The sequence below is a fragment of the Pogoniulus pusillus genome, chromosome 38 (assembly GCF_015220805.1).
Source record: "Pogoniulus pusillus isolate bPogPus1 chromosome 38, bPogPus1.pri, whole genome shotgun sequence".
NCBI lineage: Eukaryota > Metazoa > Chordata > Aves > Piciformes > Lybiidae > Pogoniulus > Pogoniulus pusillus.
In genome coordinates this window covers 3,439,663-3,457,482 of record NC_087301.1, presented here as the reverse complement: position 1 = coordinate 3,457,482, position 17,820 = coordinate 3,439,663, and the positions used below count along the sequence as shown (strand labels likewise).

At 41.9% G+C, this 17,820-nt stretch overlaps 1 long non-coding RNA gene across 8 annotated transcripts in view; it reads right to left on the bottom strand.

The window, feature by feature from the left end:
• Positions 1–10,744, bottom strand: part of LOC135191181 (uncharacterized) — a 33,683-nt gene extending 22,939 nt beyond the window's left edge. For 5 of the 8 annotated variants that reach the window (XR_010308749.1, XR_010308747.1, XR_010308748.1 and 2 more), the window contains exons 1-2: positions 10,509–10,744; positions 7,878–8,141 (exon numbers count right to left, since the gene is read on the bottom strand). This is a non-coding gene — a long non-coding RNA (uncharacterized LOC135191181). Of the gene's footprint in view, positions 1–6,541; positions 6,787–7,597; positions 8,142–8,752; positions 8,923–10,508 lie in introns of those variants that run through there. The other 3 variants (XR_010308751.1, XR_010308746.1, XR_010308745.1) reach the window with 3 other exon arrangements.
• Between the last annotated feature and the right edge of the window lie 7,076 nt (positions 10,745–17,820).

Here is a 17,820-nt window from a genome sequence, read left to right as displayed (position 1 = left end):
AAAACAAGGAGACACAGTCTCAAGCTGTGCCAGGGGAGGTTCAGGCTGGATGTTAGGAACAAGTTGTTGTCAGAGAGAGTGATTGGCATTGGAATGGGCTGCCCAGGGAGGTGGTGGAGTTGTTATCCCTGGAAGTATCAATGCCAAGCCTGGCTGGGGCACTTAGTGCCATGGTCTGGTTGCTTGGCCAGGGCTGGGTGCTAGGTTGGGCTGGCTAAGCTTGGAGGTCTCTTCCAACCTGCTTGATTCTATGATTTCTTGTGCATTTACAGAGCAGTCCTACTGAGTATACAGGCACAAGCAGGACATTAAGGATATCAGCAATGGAAATTCTGCACAGAGTTGCTCAAGAAAACTGAATTCTATTTGATCATTATCTGCAAAATCATCACCTGAAGCCTGGCATTGATTCTTTATGGTTGTGAACCCTATAGGAGGAAGAAGCAGCCACCTTCCCCTTCAGATCCCAAGCAGACTAGCAGGGCTAGCCAAGGAGGGGGTGGAAAGTAGGAAACACTCAAGAAGCAAACACACTGCCTGAAGCCATTGAGAAAACAAAAATGCCCAAACCCACTAATGATATTGTTGCAGTTTGAAGGCTGAAATCTTGTTTGCTAAATTTCAGCCCAGAGTCATCTGTTTTACAGCTGACTTTCACAAGGCTCAGACAGAAGAGATTTTACAATGGAAATGCTGACATGATCCCTCCTGGTCATAGAATCATAGAATCAATTAGGTTGGAAGAGACCTTGAAGATCATCCAGTTCAACCTATCCCCCAGCCCTATCCAATCAACCAGACCATGGCACTAAGTGCCTCATCCAGTCTTCTCTTGAACACCTCCAGGGATGGTCAGCTCACCCCATTCAGCTTTACCTTCTGAAGCTTTGTTATTGTAACTTGGTTGTGAGGGGGAACCTCAAGAGGTTCAAAGGCTTGTAGAGCACTCCTGAAAGTCTGGCAGACAGGCTAAACAGGGCTAGAACTTGAAGAATCTGCAAAATCAGGAAAGAAGCCTCATCTGGGCTCAGCTGCAATCGAGGTCAAGCAAACATTTTGAAAGCTCTCAATCATTTTTCAACACTTTACAACTGTGGTCTCTGCCTCAACTTTCAGCAAGGGTTTCAGCAATCTGAAGGTTCACTCAATAATGCATTTCAGTATGTGGTGCTTTCTCAGGGAAGGGTAAGCCATGCTCTCACTCCTGAACAGCAGCTCTCTTTTTGTCAGCAGCTGGCCTGCAGCATCAGCTCCAGGTTGGAGAACGCCTGCCATAGGTGCTCTGCGCAGACCCTAAGGCTGGAGCAGGGATGCTGGTGGGCAAGGTGGCACATGTCAGCAAGGCTGATGACTCTGAACGACCCCAAAGCCTAGATTTTAGCTTAGCCTGGGCCTGCTCTGTGTTTGGTGAGCTCTGTGAGCCTAGGCTGAGTGCTCTTGTTTGGGGTTCTGGCCAGCACGTTGAGGAGCCAGAGCAGGGATGTTTCACATGCACACTGAAAAGTGAAGGAGCTCGCAGGAGATCGCCAGGGAGCTGCACTGAAATTTGGTGCCACTTGCAGGGTGAGGCTGTATTTCCTCATGGAACTGTGTGCCTACAATCAAAGGCTCTGCAGTCCTCCTGGGGCACATCTCTCCTTCTTCAGATCTCTGTGGCTAATGCTACTTATGCCATGATCCTAAGTTATGGAGACTTCCTGGCTCAAGGACAGGTGTCTCAGTCTTGGATTCCTCCTCTTAGAATATCCTCTCCTTATTTCCTTCCTTACTCATTAAAAGTAAATAAACAAAGAGGGGGTGGGGGAGAAATCAGATGACTGGAGCAGTTATTTATCTGCCTTTTAAGAGTTTAACCAGATTTGATTATCTGAATAAGAGCATTTGGATCTGGTTCAAATTCCAGGGTACACAATTCCATTCTGCTTATCACGAATCCCATTTGCCACTGCATATGGTTACTCTAATTACCCGAATGCTATTGTGTGCTGTTCTGCTGACAAGGGCTCACTGTGCTCCACACCAGGCAATGCTGGAAAGAAAGGAGGAACACACAAATGTCAACATTTTCATAGCCCAGTGGATACCACTCAACGTAGATGTCTGCAAGCGAGCTTACAGGTGCTTTCAGTGAATGATGTCAGTAAGAGGGGTGAGAGATGGCTGTGTTATTTTGAGGGAGAAAGATGTCATTTATCAAATCTAGGGGAGGAAAAAAATGAGAGAGGTGTCTGCTTGGGAAAAGCTTTGGTTTGTTTCTTCAGGCTAGAACTAGTGTTTCTGTCTCAAACTGGAACTCTGGTCAAATGGGATGCAATTGCAGCAAAGCCTCCTCAGATTTAGGAGGAAGTTCTTCACAGAGAGAGTCATTTGCCATTGGAATGGGCTGCCCAGGGAGGTGGTGGAGTCACCATCCCTGGAGGTGTTCAAGAAAAGACTGGATGAGGCATTTAGTGCCATGATCTAGATGACAGGATAGGGCTGGGGGATAGGTTGGACTGGATGATCTTGGAGGTCTCTTCCAACCTGGTTGATTCTTTGATTCAGATGCAGGTAGAGCCATGTAGTTCCACAGGAGGCTTTTCCCCCTCCTTTATCCTCTGGGGAGGTACTAAAAGCAATGACACTGCTGTTGTGGTTTGAGGGGTTCCAGGTTATCCCAGATTTCCCAATAGAACTACAAGATCTTGGTCTCTGTAGCTTTTCTGGGATAACCTGGAACCCCTCAAACCACAACACTGCCTACTGCTAGAGAAAGGCACTGCATTCATTCAGGGACCAATTTTTGGAGAGGATGTTGAGATTTTCTTGTCCCCTAGGCCTTCTTGGTACTTTTACATGCAGGTGATCTGTTTCTTTTCCAGCTACAGTAACTGCCTTTATTTCTTTGAGTCCCCCTGCAACATCAAACCGGGTGAAGCATTCAGCACTTTCTGCCCTTAGCAATTCTGCAGCGTGGCTGTGGTCGCTGTGCCTCAGTGACAGATGAAGAGATCTCTGTGCACTCTGGGTGGCACTTGGATCAAAGCTGCTGCATAAATGTAAACTCCTTATCAGCAAAGTGAGGGAGGGGGGAAGAACTCACAAGCAATGTACAGGTAGAAGCACCACAGATCTCAATTAGGTTTTTTTCCATCCTAAAGCAAAGACACATTTCAAGGTTCTTCACATCATTTTGTCAGACTCCAGTTTCACTCTAAGACTTAATGAAGTGAAGTGAACATGACCAACAGAAAAGAAATACAAGTTGATGCTGAAACCACAGTACAGTTCTTTTCAAAAGGCTGAGCTGAAAAAACAAAGGGGCAGGAGAGAATATTAGAGGCTGCAGCTAAAATAGAAGAGGGGGAGTTTAACAAGGAACAACCCAAAATAAATTGTAATATCTGGTAAATTAAGAGGAGGAGGAGGGGAGCAGAAAGACATGGGAGATAGTGACAAGAAGGCAGAAGCTGGAGCAGAAAGGCACAGGAGGTAGTGGAAGGAAGGCAGAAGCTGGAGCAAAAAGGCACAGGAGGTAGTGGAAGGGAGAATTTGGAGCAGAAAGGCACAGGAGGTAGAGGAAGGCAGAATCTGAAGCCAGGTCCTACAAGACAGGCTGAAGGAGCTGAAGTTGTTCAGACTGGAGAAGAGAGAAGGCTTCAGGGGGACCTAATAGCAGCTTTGCAGTACCCAAAATGGGTACGAGAAGGCTGCAGAGGGACTGTTTGCAATGGCCTGCAGAGATAGGATGAGGGACAACGATTTGGAATTAGAGGAGTTTTAGATTGGATGTTAGGAACAAGTTCTGCATCATGAAGGTGGTGGAAACCTGGAACAGGTTGCCTAGAGACGTAGTCGAGGCTCCATAGAATAAACCAAGTTGGAAGAGACCTCCAAGCTCAGCCAGTCCAACCTAGCACCCAGCCCTGGCCAATCAACCAGACCAAGTGCCCCAGCCAGGCTTTGTTTGAACACCTCCAGGCACGGTGACTCCACCACCTCCCTGGGCAGCCCATTCCAACGCCAATCACTCTCTCTGACAACAACTTCCTAACAACATCCAGTCTGAACCTGCCCTGGCACAGCTTGAGACTGTGTCCCCTTGTTCTGTTGCTGCTTGCTTGGCAGAAGAGCCCAACCCCACCTGGCTACAGCCTCTCTGCAGGTAGTTGTAGCCAGCAATGAGCTCTGCCCTGAGCCTTCTCTTCTGCAGGCTGCACCCCTCCAGCTCCCTCAGCCTCTCCTCACAGGGCTCTGCTCCAGGCCCCTCCCCAGCCTTGCTGCCCTTTTCTGAACATGTTCCAGTACCTCAACATCTCTCTTGAATGGAGGAGTCCAGAACTGGACACAAAACTTGAGTTGTGGCCTGACTAGTGCAAGAATTACCTCCCTTGTCCTGCTGGCCACATTGTTCCTGATACTATCTCTGGAGATGTCCAAGGCCAGGCTCAAAAAGGCTCTGAGCAACCTGATCTAGTGGAGGATGTCCCTGCTGACTGCAGGGGGGTTGGACTGGATGACCTTTGCAAGTCCCTTCTGACCCAAACCATTCTATGGTTCTATGATGACACCCTACACATACCACTATGAGCACTAGCAAAGCCAAAGCAGAACCACACCACATCCCCAAGGAGATCTTGATGCAAGGTCCATATTCTGGGTAGTATCCCACAACTAGGCTTCAGTATGGCCTTGCAGCACCCTCACGTGAAAGAGATTTATCCTTCCCCCTTCTCAGTCACCTCTTACAGTCTGTTTTCTGAGGAGCCAAAGCATTACTTGTGGACATGATGTCAAAGGCACAATTCTGTGACTGAACCCAGAAAGTTGATGCCCAAGCATTTGTTCTGTGCTGTAACAAAGGTAAGCACTGAAATACAACCACCTGGCACTAGAGACAGCCCAGCAGCCAAAGTCCTGGAATCGACATAGCCACTGCCCTGCAGCTTTGACAACTTCATTTCCTATATGTCTGCAGAGATTCATAGAATGGTTTGGATTGGACAGGACCTTGAAGATCATCCAGTTCAACCCCCCCCTTCCATGTACACCTGCCAGTAGAACAGGTTGCTCAGGGCCTCATCCAACCTGACCCTGAACACCTCCAAGGAGTGGGCATCCACAACCTCCCTGGGCAACCTGTTCCAGTGTCTCCCCACCCCATACTGTAAAGAGTTTCTTCCTCATCTCCAGTCTAAGTCTGCCCTCCTCGAGGTTCCAGTGACCACTGTACCCAAATGCATGGCCACACAGAATGCCAGACTCTGCCCTTTGTTCTCCTTCCTAACAATTCCAATTCACAAGGAGAAAGAAGAGGAGTTAGACCAAAATTTTATTAGCAGAAGCCTTCTACAGTAAGTAAATAAATAAATAAAAAAACACGTAGAAAACCCTGGAAATTCAGCAAGGAAGGGGAAAAAAAAACCCTCACCAAACCCAGCAACCAACATTTTTGGACTTGAGCAGCATGAGTCAAAGCAGCCAAGTTCAAACCCAGAGAAATTTAAAAGTGGAACTGCAGACCAACTCTTGGGTAGGGATTAACACTGAAAAGCTGCTGGAAAGAAAGAGTCAGACTTTATTTTTACAGTTTGCAGCTCTAATTATTTTCATGTAGAATCTCTGGGTTGGAGTTTGGTTTAAAATGACTGCTTCAAAAAAAAAAAACCAAAACCAAAAAGAAAGGATTGTTCCAGTGCCACAGCTTTTGAAAGGTTAGTTGTATGCAGCAGGGTTTAGGCTGCCTGCTTACACGGTGGGGTTGGGGGTGTGTGTGTGTGTTTTTTCCCACCCCTCCCTGGGCTTTACCAGTTCTTTGGTGCTTTCAGTGTGATTATTTTCCTTTCAAAGCCGCTTTTAAAGAGGCAAATAAGCACAAAACTGGAAGCAATGGAATGCTAGGAGAAACTGATTTTTGAGAGAGGATAGGAGTTGAAGGGCAAACAAGCTCCTGTGGCAGAGCTTCAAGCCTGCAGTGCGCTGAGCTAAGTGACACGATAGGAAGGCAAGCAGAAGTGTCCTCTCCTCTCACCAACCAACTGCCACCACTGAGCAAGGAGCGGATCCACGGCACTTTAGAAACGAAACCACTTGGATCTGCTTTCCCCCAACAGCCTCAGCCTGAACCCAACCTAAGACCACTCCTTGCCAGGTCCCCATAGGCAGACTTGTGCATAACGGAGCCGAGATTTAATTCCTCTCCAGTCTGATGTCAAACAACTCCCTCCCAGTCCCGGCCCCGTTTTACTCAGGCACAACTGAGTTGCTGGTTTGCATGAGTGGATCTGAACGCTAAGCAAAGCTGAAAACTGATATGATAATTGTAGGACAAGATTTGCAGCTCTACTTTTATATTTCTCAGAAGAAATGAAACACAAAAAGGGAGTGGGGGGAAAGAAAAAAGGAGGAGAGTGGAGGGAGAAGGCATTAGAAGAAAGACTGCAGGCAGTTGACCGCTGTCGGTTTAAATGCATACACACAGCACTTTGTGCACTTGCCAGACAGACACATACCTATAGATACAAGCTTGTGTGGGATATGACCACAAGTTCGGATCTACGGGTTTGTGGCAACAGGCAGGGATCTCTTCTGTAATTTGCTAGGTCTGGGGGGGTTGATTTGACATGTAAAGAGGAAAACCATTTCTGCGAATGAAATTTCAGAGCTGTTAGTAAGTGGCAGCCTTCGTTCCCCTCAGTAGCACCTTACAGCCCCTCCTTTGGAGGATGGTGGTGGGGGGAGAGTTTCTTTTTGACTGTGCTCTAACACCAGCTCTGTTGCTACAGCCTCCTCTGCTCCCATGCAACCCTTTGGGGAAAAAAATAAATCAGCAAAATAAAACAAATGTAAACGGAAAATTAACCAGATTTGTGTTCCTTTCCCTGAAGCACTCTGCTGGATGGAATTACTGACAGATGCACAGGACTGAAGAACTGAGAGCCAGCTTTGGAGGTGCAAGTCATCAAACAGCAGAGTTTTTGGTGTGTAGTCAGTGTTGCAATACCCTTGCATATCCCTACCCCTACAAAAAGTTGTCTCGTTTCCTTTCTGGCAGCCTGGTTATAGCAGTCAGAAGAAACAACTGCATCAGAGTTGTTCTTACTTTCAGAGAAGTTCATTACTGCTCTGGGGGTTCTATTTTAATTCTGTTTTCAGAAAAGATAAAAAAATCCTCTCTGCTAAACACTCTAGAAACATCTCTTAGCTCCAGCTCTCTGCTGTCTTACTGCATTCCTTCCTAAAAAAATGATAGAGACAAACAGAAAACTTCTTTAGGGCCTTTCTGTTAGCTCCTGAAAAACAGTCATGGAACAAAATTTTACCACTGCAAGCAAGAATCATTCCCTCCTTCCCCTGAACCTTCCAAGTTTTCTTTCCTGCATAACTCACATTTCCCATTAATGAAATTTTACTGGGTGGGCAATTGGTAGGGAATTAGGCTGAGAAGCAGTCTGGGTGTAAGCTCCATACAGAGCTGGTGGACTAAATCAGTGAAATTAATTGTCGCTTGAAGTGGCACAAAATTCTCTCTTCCTGCCTCTCCCCTTTCTTCAGAAGATAAACTACACTCATGCAAGCTAATATTATCCTCCACAAAATGAAAAAACACACTGAACACTTGGAAAATCATTTTGCTATTTGGATGCTTGGATAAAGTTTCCCCCACTTCTTGTGCAGGTTCTTAAAATAAATCACTTCAACCTTTCCAGCCTGGTAAGTAGGCAATTAACAAAAATAAAATCACAATTTTCCTTTATTGGTATTTCTACTTGGGCTGGCTTGCAAGAAACTCCTGTTCCATCCAGCAATAGAGATGTTAAACCTTTACCATCTGTCCAAAGGTTCCCAAAAGTGATCAGCTAAGTTTAGATTCCTCCAACTCATCCCCCGATACCTACCTTAAAAGAGTCCCAAAGTTTTCAGCCCTCTGAATTCATGCCAAGAACAGGAGCTGCAGAGCTTCAGCATCTTCGATTGAAAAAAAAAAACAGGACAACTTCTATGTTGGAGCCTAAAGGCAATTGAGGAGCACCCAGCAAGCTCTGGCCCTGCAATAGCTGCGTGGCGGTCAAGGCGGTGGGTCAGGGAGCACACGGCCCTGCGGCCAGAACAGAGGCACATCATGCACAAACACACGTATTGTGAGCTCCTTTGGAACAGAGCTGCAAATGGAACATAACAAATGTTACCCTACCAAAAATAACCCCAGCCCTCCAACTACAAAGCTCATTTATTTAAGGGAACCTGAGATTAAAATCCAAACTGTCTCTTAATGCTTCTAGTAGGGCTTGATAGGCGCAGTAGTAGGAGGCAGTCAGGTTGCTGCTGCATGTAGCAGGATTGCTTGCAGTGGCAAGGAATTCTTCCATCAGGCGTTTTGCATGTGGCTCTCATGCTATAATGCAAGGCAGAGCATTCCCTTTCTGAGGCTAATATTATTTATAGCTCTGAGTGTATCTGAAGGTAAGCTCATTTGCATGTCTCTCTGCTGGCAAAGAAGTATTTTATTTCTACCCCAAGAGGCTTTATTTCTACCCCAAGAGGCTTTATTTCTACCCCAAGAGGCTTTATTTCTACCCTATGAGGCAGGGAAAAAGCAGAGACCTCACTGAAGCCACACAACCTGTGGAGGTTATATTTTCACTAGGTTTTTTTCCTACTTCTAAAACTACTTTCCCCCCTTAATAGCTCACAGTCTCATTTTCTAACCACTTGGGACAGTTCAAGTCCTTGAGGGAAACCAAGATGTAACATTTGGGTGGCCTGTACATACCTCCTTGTGGTATAGGCCACGTGTCCTCAATTCTGACTGGGCTGAATGGAAGTTGCAGGCACCCAACACACTCCAAGCAACTGCTCCTTGTTACTGAATTATTGCAGCTCCTCTCAGAGACAGAACTAAGCCAGACCTTCTGAGAGCCCATCACATGCTTGTAAGGGCAGCTGTTAGGTGTTGACCCACACAGAAAACACACCCTTTAGTTAGTTGCCTAAAGGAGGGCTGCTCTCTGCTGCAGTTCTGGGCAACCACCTCCTTTTCCCTTGCTACCTGATTGGCTTTCACAAAACAAAAGGGAAGAAGGAGTCTCAGGATCCATTGCCATAGTTTCAGTTGTTAAAAAGGAAAAAAAAAAAAGGAAAGAGAGCAAAAGAGAAGGCTGCAACAGCTATTTCTAGCAGAGCACCTATGGATGCCAAATAAATCACCCAAGCACGTCCCTGCTATAAATCTGATCGACCACTTCTGCATTCCTGGGAGCCCCGCAGCAAGGCAGCTCAGTGGCCCAGAGATTTCATTTAGTGGCACCTGTATGCTGTAAATTACAAGTGCCCAGGACCCAACCTACTCCTTCCCATCCGTTTGGGAAAACAATCTCACAGACAGTTTTGGAGGCAGCTAAAGGCAGCAGCAAACAAACACAGTTTTGGGGTTTTTTTGAAGGATAGGGAATTATTGTTTTGGGTCTTTTTTTTGGGGGGGGGGATGGGTGGGGAGGAAGGGGAATGAGCACTGCTTTTTTTAAGATGGATTTCACTGATATCAAATCTATTCAGGGAGGAGGAAGGGGAATGAGCACTGCTTTTTTTTACAGATGGATTTCACTGACATCAAATCTGTTCAGGGAGACTGAATGAGAGCTGTGGACTATAGAAGATCTGGGTTCTGAACCGTTTCCCTACATTGATTAATCATCCAGCTATGGTACCTTTTGAAAACCAGCTGAACACATACACAGTGGCAGAAAATCCATGATAGGCAAACAAATCAATCCTCTTCACACTGTATTTGCTTAGAATGCTAAGATCACAAATAAAAATAAGTTTCCAGCTTGTAGGTTAAGGATCTGATATTAAGGATCTTGAAAACTTTCCACCAGGGTTTACTTTGCTTCGCTGTTAATTTTACACTGGCTCATTGATCACAGGATCAACAAGGCTTTGGTGCTGGCACAGCCAAAAAGGTGATACACTTTGGTTAGCATTAATCCAGTACAAGACTGGCATTTTATAGCATTCATCCAGTACAAGCCTGGCATTTTATAGCATTCATCCAGCACAAGCCTGGCATTTTATAGCTTTATAGCCAAAGAAATACAGAAGGAAAGACGGAGAAGTAAAAACCTCTAAAGGCATAACATTGGGGTTTGGTCTGTGGGTGGTATTCTTGCAAACCACAAAGCATAAATGCCCTGTCCAGGAAAATCGATCATTATGGAATGCATTGTGTGCCTGAGCAAAAAGCTGTTTGCAGCCATTTCGTACTTCTGCCACCAAAAGAAGACAAATAAGGACCATGACCGCTAAAGGAGTCCCATTTTCCCACCCCTTCCCCCTGATTTTAACCCCAATCCATATAGGCCTATAAATAAGTAAATATATATATATATATATATATATATATATATATATTTATACACACATAGACTGTATCTTAGGTTCAAAGACCTGTGTCAATAGATTCCTGTCCTTCAAGAAACGATAAGGAAAAGGCAGATAGTGAGTGAAGAGTGCACGAGAAGCCAAATTACCTGAGCAGCAGCCTGGTACAAGGTTTCTTATCCAATGTGCACTGCCATATTGCTAGGCCCAACTCTTCAAGGAAGGTGTCCTGGAAGACAAAATATTCAGGGTATATTTTCATGGCATATTTTCAAGAAGTGGATCCTACCTTTATATATCTACAGGCTACAGCTTGAGAAGCAAAAGGAACAGGCAAAGTCCTATGAGAGAAATTACTCCCCCTCTCCTGATATCCATAGTTTTAATTATTCTTTCTTTCTTTCTTTCTTTCTTTCTTTCTTTCTTTCTTTCTTTCTTTCTTTCTTTCTTTCTTTCTTTCTTTCTTTCTTTCTTTCTTTCTTTCTTTCTTTCTTTCTTTCTTTCTTTCTTTCTTTCTTTCTTTCTTTCTTTCTTTCTTTCTTTCTTTCTTTCTTTCTTTCTTTCTTTCTTTCTTTCTTTCTTTCTTTCTTTCTTTCTTTCTTTCTTTCTCTTTTCATTCTTTCTTTTTTTTCTTTCTTCTTTTATTTCTTTCTTTTTCTTTCTCTCTTTCTCTCTCTTCCTCTTTCTCTCTTTTTCTGTCTTCTTTCTCTCTTTCCCTCTTTCTCTCCTTTCCTCTTTCTGTCTTTTCTCTCTTTCCTCTCTTTTTCTCTTTCTCTCTTTTCCTCTTTCTGTCTTCTTTCTCTCTTTTCTCTCTTTCTCTCTTTTTCTCTACTTTCTCTTTTTCTCTCTTTCTCTCCTTTCGCTCTTTCCCTCTTTCTTACTCTCTTTCTCTCTTTCTTTTCTTATTTCCTTTTCCTGGGGGGGTGGGAAGGTTACTTTCCACATTCCACCTTGGATCGACCCACTCCTGCCCTCCCCTCCATCCACGCCATGACTGAACTCTGCGGAGCAGAAACCCTTCCTCGCCGCGCAAACGTTTCAGAAGTTTGCCAATTCTATCACCACCGCAGCCATAAAGCAAGAAGAAGAGAGAAAGCACCGTGGAGGTTTGCGACGGCAAACGCAGCCCTCGCTGGTTAGTAGCAACGCCTCAACTTCTTAAACTGCTCAGTTATCAGAGATCGCCTCGGAGCCAATTAAAGTTTGATAAAGCGCAATCAAAGAGGAGGATCATTACCTGCTTTTGAGTAGCTTCCCCAAGCAAGGCATTTTAAGCTTTTTGACTCTTTTAACACTGACACAAGGAATAATTATTTCTCTCTGCCGATGCGATTGTTAAAAGAAGAGAAACCCTGGATTGTGGTGGCTTCGTGGATGCTATTCTTTTTGCACCACAGCAGGATTCTTGGCTGCCACTCCAAGCTGCTTTCACTTGCCAAGTTTTAAGATGCCGGTTTTGCCTTTCATTTTATTGTTCCTTTCGCAACGTTAAAGACCGACTTAAAAAACCATGCACAGCTGCTATTGGGGAGGGGGGGGACTATTTGAATTTTGCAGGAGAATGGAGATGAGGAAGGAGAGCGCTGTGATGTAACCACAACGACACCCACAGAAGTGTTTCCAGTACTGGGGAGGGGACACGGACACGCACACACACACACACACACACAAACTCACGCTCAGAACCCTGGCGTTTTCCTACAAGGTGGTTGGGATCTGATGTAAGGGAAGGGAACAACAAAAACCTCCAGACCTGCGATCGACTCTAGTGATATCAGAGGTGGAGGTTGAGACTTCTCCCCTCACCCATCTATATTTGAAATCCACTTTCCTGTGGCTTAAGACCATTCTTTCTCATTGAGGATTTCATATGGGGGGGGGGGGGGGGGGGGGAAGCAGGGAAGCAGAAGACTGGGGAGCAGCCTGCCAAAAGGATTCCCCCTGCGCATGGACTCCTATGCCACCTTTTCACCGCTTCCCTCTGGTAGGAGTTCACCCATGCCCAAACACCGCGGCCTTTCCTTTGAAGCGATGCCACCGCGGAGAGGCTCAGCACCACGGTGCCAAAGCGTCCGTCCGCCACAGCTCAGCGCGGGGCTGCGAATCCTTTCATCAAACACTTTCTCTTAGTGTAAGCAACTGATTTTTTAACTTATTAAGAAATTATTACGATCATTTGAAATGAAACTGTGTAGAAGGAAGGTGGGAAGAAATTTCGACAAGTCCCCAGCTTCTCTCTGTAGGAGTTGATTTATTTTGTTTTACTGGATGGAGCAACACAACAAAATGACTGGACGGGGATGGAGGCTGAAATGAACAAACAGTGCCAATAAGTTGAGATCTTTCTCAGGCTTGACCTAGCTCTTAAAAGCGTTATGGTGGCTGATGCTCAGTAGGCACTCTAAAGTATAGAAGGAGAGAACTCTTCCATCAGACACACACACAGAGTCAGCCTGAACAACCGCTTCTGCATGCAGATGTTGGAGGGGCAAATACTTCCTATCTGGGTAAAGAAAATTCCCCCTCAGACAGGGTTCCTTGAGTTCCCCGTGCAGACAGACCTACAGGCAGCCGAGATGCTGCTGGCAGGGTAAGCAGAAGGGCTGGAGACGACTATTATTCACAGTACATAGGTGACTGTTTATACAGCCTGCGAGACAGAAAATGGAAGCTGTTTCAAACATAGGATAATCGAGGGTGCAAACAGCTCTGACACCAGCTGTTGTACGTGCAGAGGTTTGCGGCTGACTTTACAGCAGACCTAAGTGCAGCTAGCAGGAGCTGAATACGCTCCTGTATTTAATATTTGAAGAGAAAAAGAGACAGACTACAGGCAACTTCAAGTTTCTATGAAAACCAACAGTCTTAAACAAAAGCAGCATGTAATAGTAGAGGGGGGCGGGGGGTGGGGGGGTGGGTGAGTAAGAAAAACAGAAGCTTTGTTCTAAAGTGGAAGCATAAGATGTGAAATTTCAAAATCAGATGGCTTGGTCTGTGATTTCTTTCATTTAAATGAATTGATCTGTTGCTAAACTGCTGCTCTCGTGCCAAGAAACTTTTAACTCCTTCGGCTCAAAACTCCCCACGTTTTGCTGTTTCCTCTCTCCTCCCAAGCACGCTGCGATTAAAGCAGACAGCAGACATGAAAAACGAAGTGGGAAATAGTAAAGCCACAAAAAAGAAAAAACAACCCAAAAAAAAACCCCCAAACCAACCCAAACCCAAGAGCGTAAAAAGAAGGGGAGGAATCAAACCCACAAGCACACGCAGAAGACAGAAGAGCCACGACATGGAACGGATCAGTGCTTCGTTAGAACTTCTACTGTATAAACAACGTGATCCTTGTTCTTACAGCGTTGCTATCACTTGGAAAGGAGACAGAAAGGCCTTCAACCTCCACAATTCCACAGGCAGCAACAACTCCGGGGTGAACCCAACAGAAACAGGGCTACTAGCAAGAAAAACAGCCAAGTCCCTGACCTGATTCACTGCAAACATTCACTTACCGAGAGTGCCTTAAACACTGCCAAAAGCAACCCCTTCCCTACACGTGTTCAGCTATGGGGAAAGCAAAGTACAATAAAGTACAGTAAAAATAAAGTGAAATAAAATATAGTAAAATAAAGTGAAATGAAATGAAATAAAATAATAAAGTACAATAAAATAATAAAATAAAATAAAGTAAAATAAAATAAAATAAAATAAAGTAAAATAAAAAAGAAAAGAAAGTAAAATATAATAATAAAATAAAATAAAATAAAGTAAAATAAAAATAAAGTAAAATAGAATAAAAATGTTAAAAATAAAGTAAAATAAAGTAAAATAAAATAAAGTAAAATAGAATAATAAAATAAAGTAAAATAAAATGAATAAAAATAAGTAAAGTAAAATGAAATAAAATAAAATAATAAAATAAAATAAAAGAAAAGAAAAATAAAATAATAAAATAAAAGAAAGTAAAATAAAAGAAAGTAAAAGAAAACAAATAAAAATAAAATAATAGTAAAATAAAATAAGATAAAGTAAAATAAAACAAAACAAAATAAAATAAAATGAAATAAAATAAAATAAAATAAAATAAAATAAAATAAAATAAAATAAAATAAAATAAAATAAAATAAAATAAAATAAAGAGACCAAAAAAAAAGTAAACTGGAAAGCTCTCAAAGCCAACCCAAAAGAGAGCTGCTTTGGTAGAATTTGAGTGAGAGTTTCTAGAGCTTTGCCATTTTGGTTTGGATTTGTTTTGCCTACTTTGAAAAAAAAAAAGAAGAGGAAAAAAAAAGAAGGAAAAAAAACCAGAGATGTTGCAATTAGAGAGAATTCCAGAGGGGGGAAAAGTAGGTTATGTGTAGAATAAAGAGAACAAGAACAAAAATGTTTCTATACCTATATATTTCCCACTTTCCAGCTCTGCTGCAGTTCCCCCTAAACTGCTGCTGCTTGCTCCAATCTGCTGCCTGCTTAACAACGGAATGACAGGCAACATCTGTTTGTATAGGAGCCAAGATCAAGCCTTCAACATTTTTTTTGGCTCAGTTTTCTTATTTCTTTTCTTTTTAATTTTTTTTCCCCCTCTTACACCCTCCCCCCCCCCTCAGAAAGCTTTTCTTTTTCCCTGAAAAAAAAAAATCTTACAAGCAAAAGAAAAAGCAAAAGTGCACAGCAAGATTTTGAAAGCGACTCAAGTGAGGCAGCAACTCTTTTCCCTTGAGTTATTTCAAGGTACAGTACTTCGAGGATAACTCTTTCCTCTCTCGCTCCATCCTCCATCACCTCCTCCCCTGCTCTCCCCACCCTGCATCCTCTCTCTTGCCCCATGTTATTAATAAAGTATCACACAAGCTGGAAAGGACAAAAAAAAACCCGACCCAACCAAAAAGCCAACGTACCTTGATCACTAATAGGCCACTCCCTCCTATGGGGAGGGAGGGAGGGAAGGGGTTTCTTCAGTAGGCAACTAAAAAAAAACCCACTTGTAGAGGGAGGGGAATAATGGGATGGCTCTGGAGACGGCCTGGCCACAATCCTCTCACCCTCTTTTCTTTTTCATTTATTATTATTTTGGTTCTTTTTTTTTTTCTTTTGCTATTTTCCTCTATTTTGCAGCCTATAAAATATATTCTGCATGTTTGGAAAAGAAAGAAGAGAGAAAGACTTTGGAAAGAAATGGATACGCAGCAGCAGCAGCAACAACAACAACAAAGAAATTAGTAAATAGTAATAGTAATAACAATAACAACAACAATAAAAATAGTAATAAAAATAATAATGAAAATTGAATAAAATAAAAGAATAAAAAATAAAACATAATAATAATAATAATAATAATAATAATAATAATAATAATAATACCATAATAAAATAATAATAAAAGAAAATTATAATAAAAATAATAATAAAATAAAACCATTAAGAAAATAATAAGAAAAGAAAAATATAATAAAAATAATAATAAAATAAAACCATAAGAAAATAATAAGAAAAGAAGAATATAATAAAAATAATAATAAAATAAAACCATAAGAAAATAATAAGAAAAGAAGAATATAATAAAAATAATAATAAAATAAAACCATAAGAAAATAATAAGAAAAGAAGAATATAATAAAAATAATAATAAAATAAAACCATAAGAAAATAAGAAAAGAAAACTATAATAAAAATAATAATAAAATAAAACCATAATAAAATATGAAAACTATAATAAAAATAATAATAAAATAAAACCATAATAAAATAAGAAAACTATAATAAAAATAATAATAAAATAAAACCATAATAAAATAATAATAAAATAAAACTATAATTAAAAATAATAATAAAATCAACCCATAATTAAAATAATAATAAAATAAAACCATAGTTAAAAAATAATAAAATCAACCCATAATAAAAAAATAATAAAATAAAACCACAATAAAAATTAATAATAAAATCAACCCATAATAAAAAATAATAATAAAATAAAGCCATCATTAAAAAATAATAACATAAAATCATAATAAAAATTTAATAAAATAAAACTATTATAAAAATAATAAAATACAACTATAATACTACATAATAATAAAATAAATCCATAATAATAATAATGATAAAATAAAACCATAATAAATAATAATAATAAACTAAAGCCATAATAAAAAAAATAAAATAAAACCATAATAAAAATGATAAAATAAAATGAATCAATAATAATAACAAATAATAAATCTTCATCATCAACACCACCAATAATAATAATGATATAAATCAGCCCAGATCCAAATGCAATTCCAATGACTAACAATGTCAATCTACTGCCAGTTCTGTGGCAAATGGGGAGCAAGCACAATAATTCCACATGCTGAGATGTGAACCACTGGAAAGAAACCAACTCTCAAGAAGTCACAATGAAAACTACTACGGTGCCACCACCCCTCAGCCCCATTGGCATCCCTTTTGGAGTCTCCCCCATCACCACCATCACTACCACCCCACTCCATATCCTCCTCCCTCCGGGGGTGGGGGGAAATATATATATATATATATAAAAATAAATGGGAAAAAAAAAAGCCACTAATTTAACAAAAGGAGGAGGAAAAATAAAGAACACAAACAAACAAATAGACCCCAACAAGTCCACCCAGCAAAGGCTCTTTAAAAACTCAGGGATTGTTTGTTTCACTGCTGATCTGGGACAGTGTTCCCAGGTGCTCACACACAATATCCCACGGGGGGGGGGGGGGGGGAGAGAATACAAAATAAATAAATAAATAAGAAAAAAGAAAAATAAAGAAAAAAAAAACCAAAACCCAGACAAGTTGCTAAGGAGATTTGTGTAAACTCAGAACACAGGCACATTTCTGGCCTTTCCCCCTATATTCCATCTCGTATTCCGATCACGCACCACTGCGGCACGATTGCACCAATGCACTGCATTAATCTTGGCCTTAAACGGGCTGACTGGCAAAGCAAACTGTGTGTATATATCATCTTTCAAACTTAACAAGTTAAAGGCAGAGAGGGTGGTGGTGGGTGGGGAGGGCTGGGGGGGGGGAAGGTGGAAGGAGTGGGGGGGGGGGAGGGAAGGGGGGGCGGGAACCATTGTGCTGAATATAAAATATAGGAGCTGAGCTTAGTAAGGGAATTTTAAAGAGGAAGTGTTATCCAGGCACATATATATAAAGCTGCAAGCCTTCCCCAGCTCTCCTGCGTCTCTCTCGCTCTGTCTCTCCTGCTCCTCTCTCTCTCCCACTTCTCCTAACAAAATCCCCCATCCGTCCCCTGGCAGATGTCTGAAACCCTGCCAGATCTAACAATGTCAGACCCACTCGCAGCCACCAGACGTTTGGGGCTGCAGACTAGCTCATTCTCTCAGCACAGTGGGGTCATATAGACATATTAAACAAAGATTGATTTTTTTTTTCCCCCCTCTTCCCCTTTTCTTTCAGTTCCTAACTGTACATTTAGAGAGGA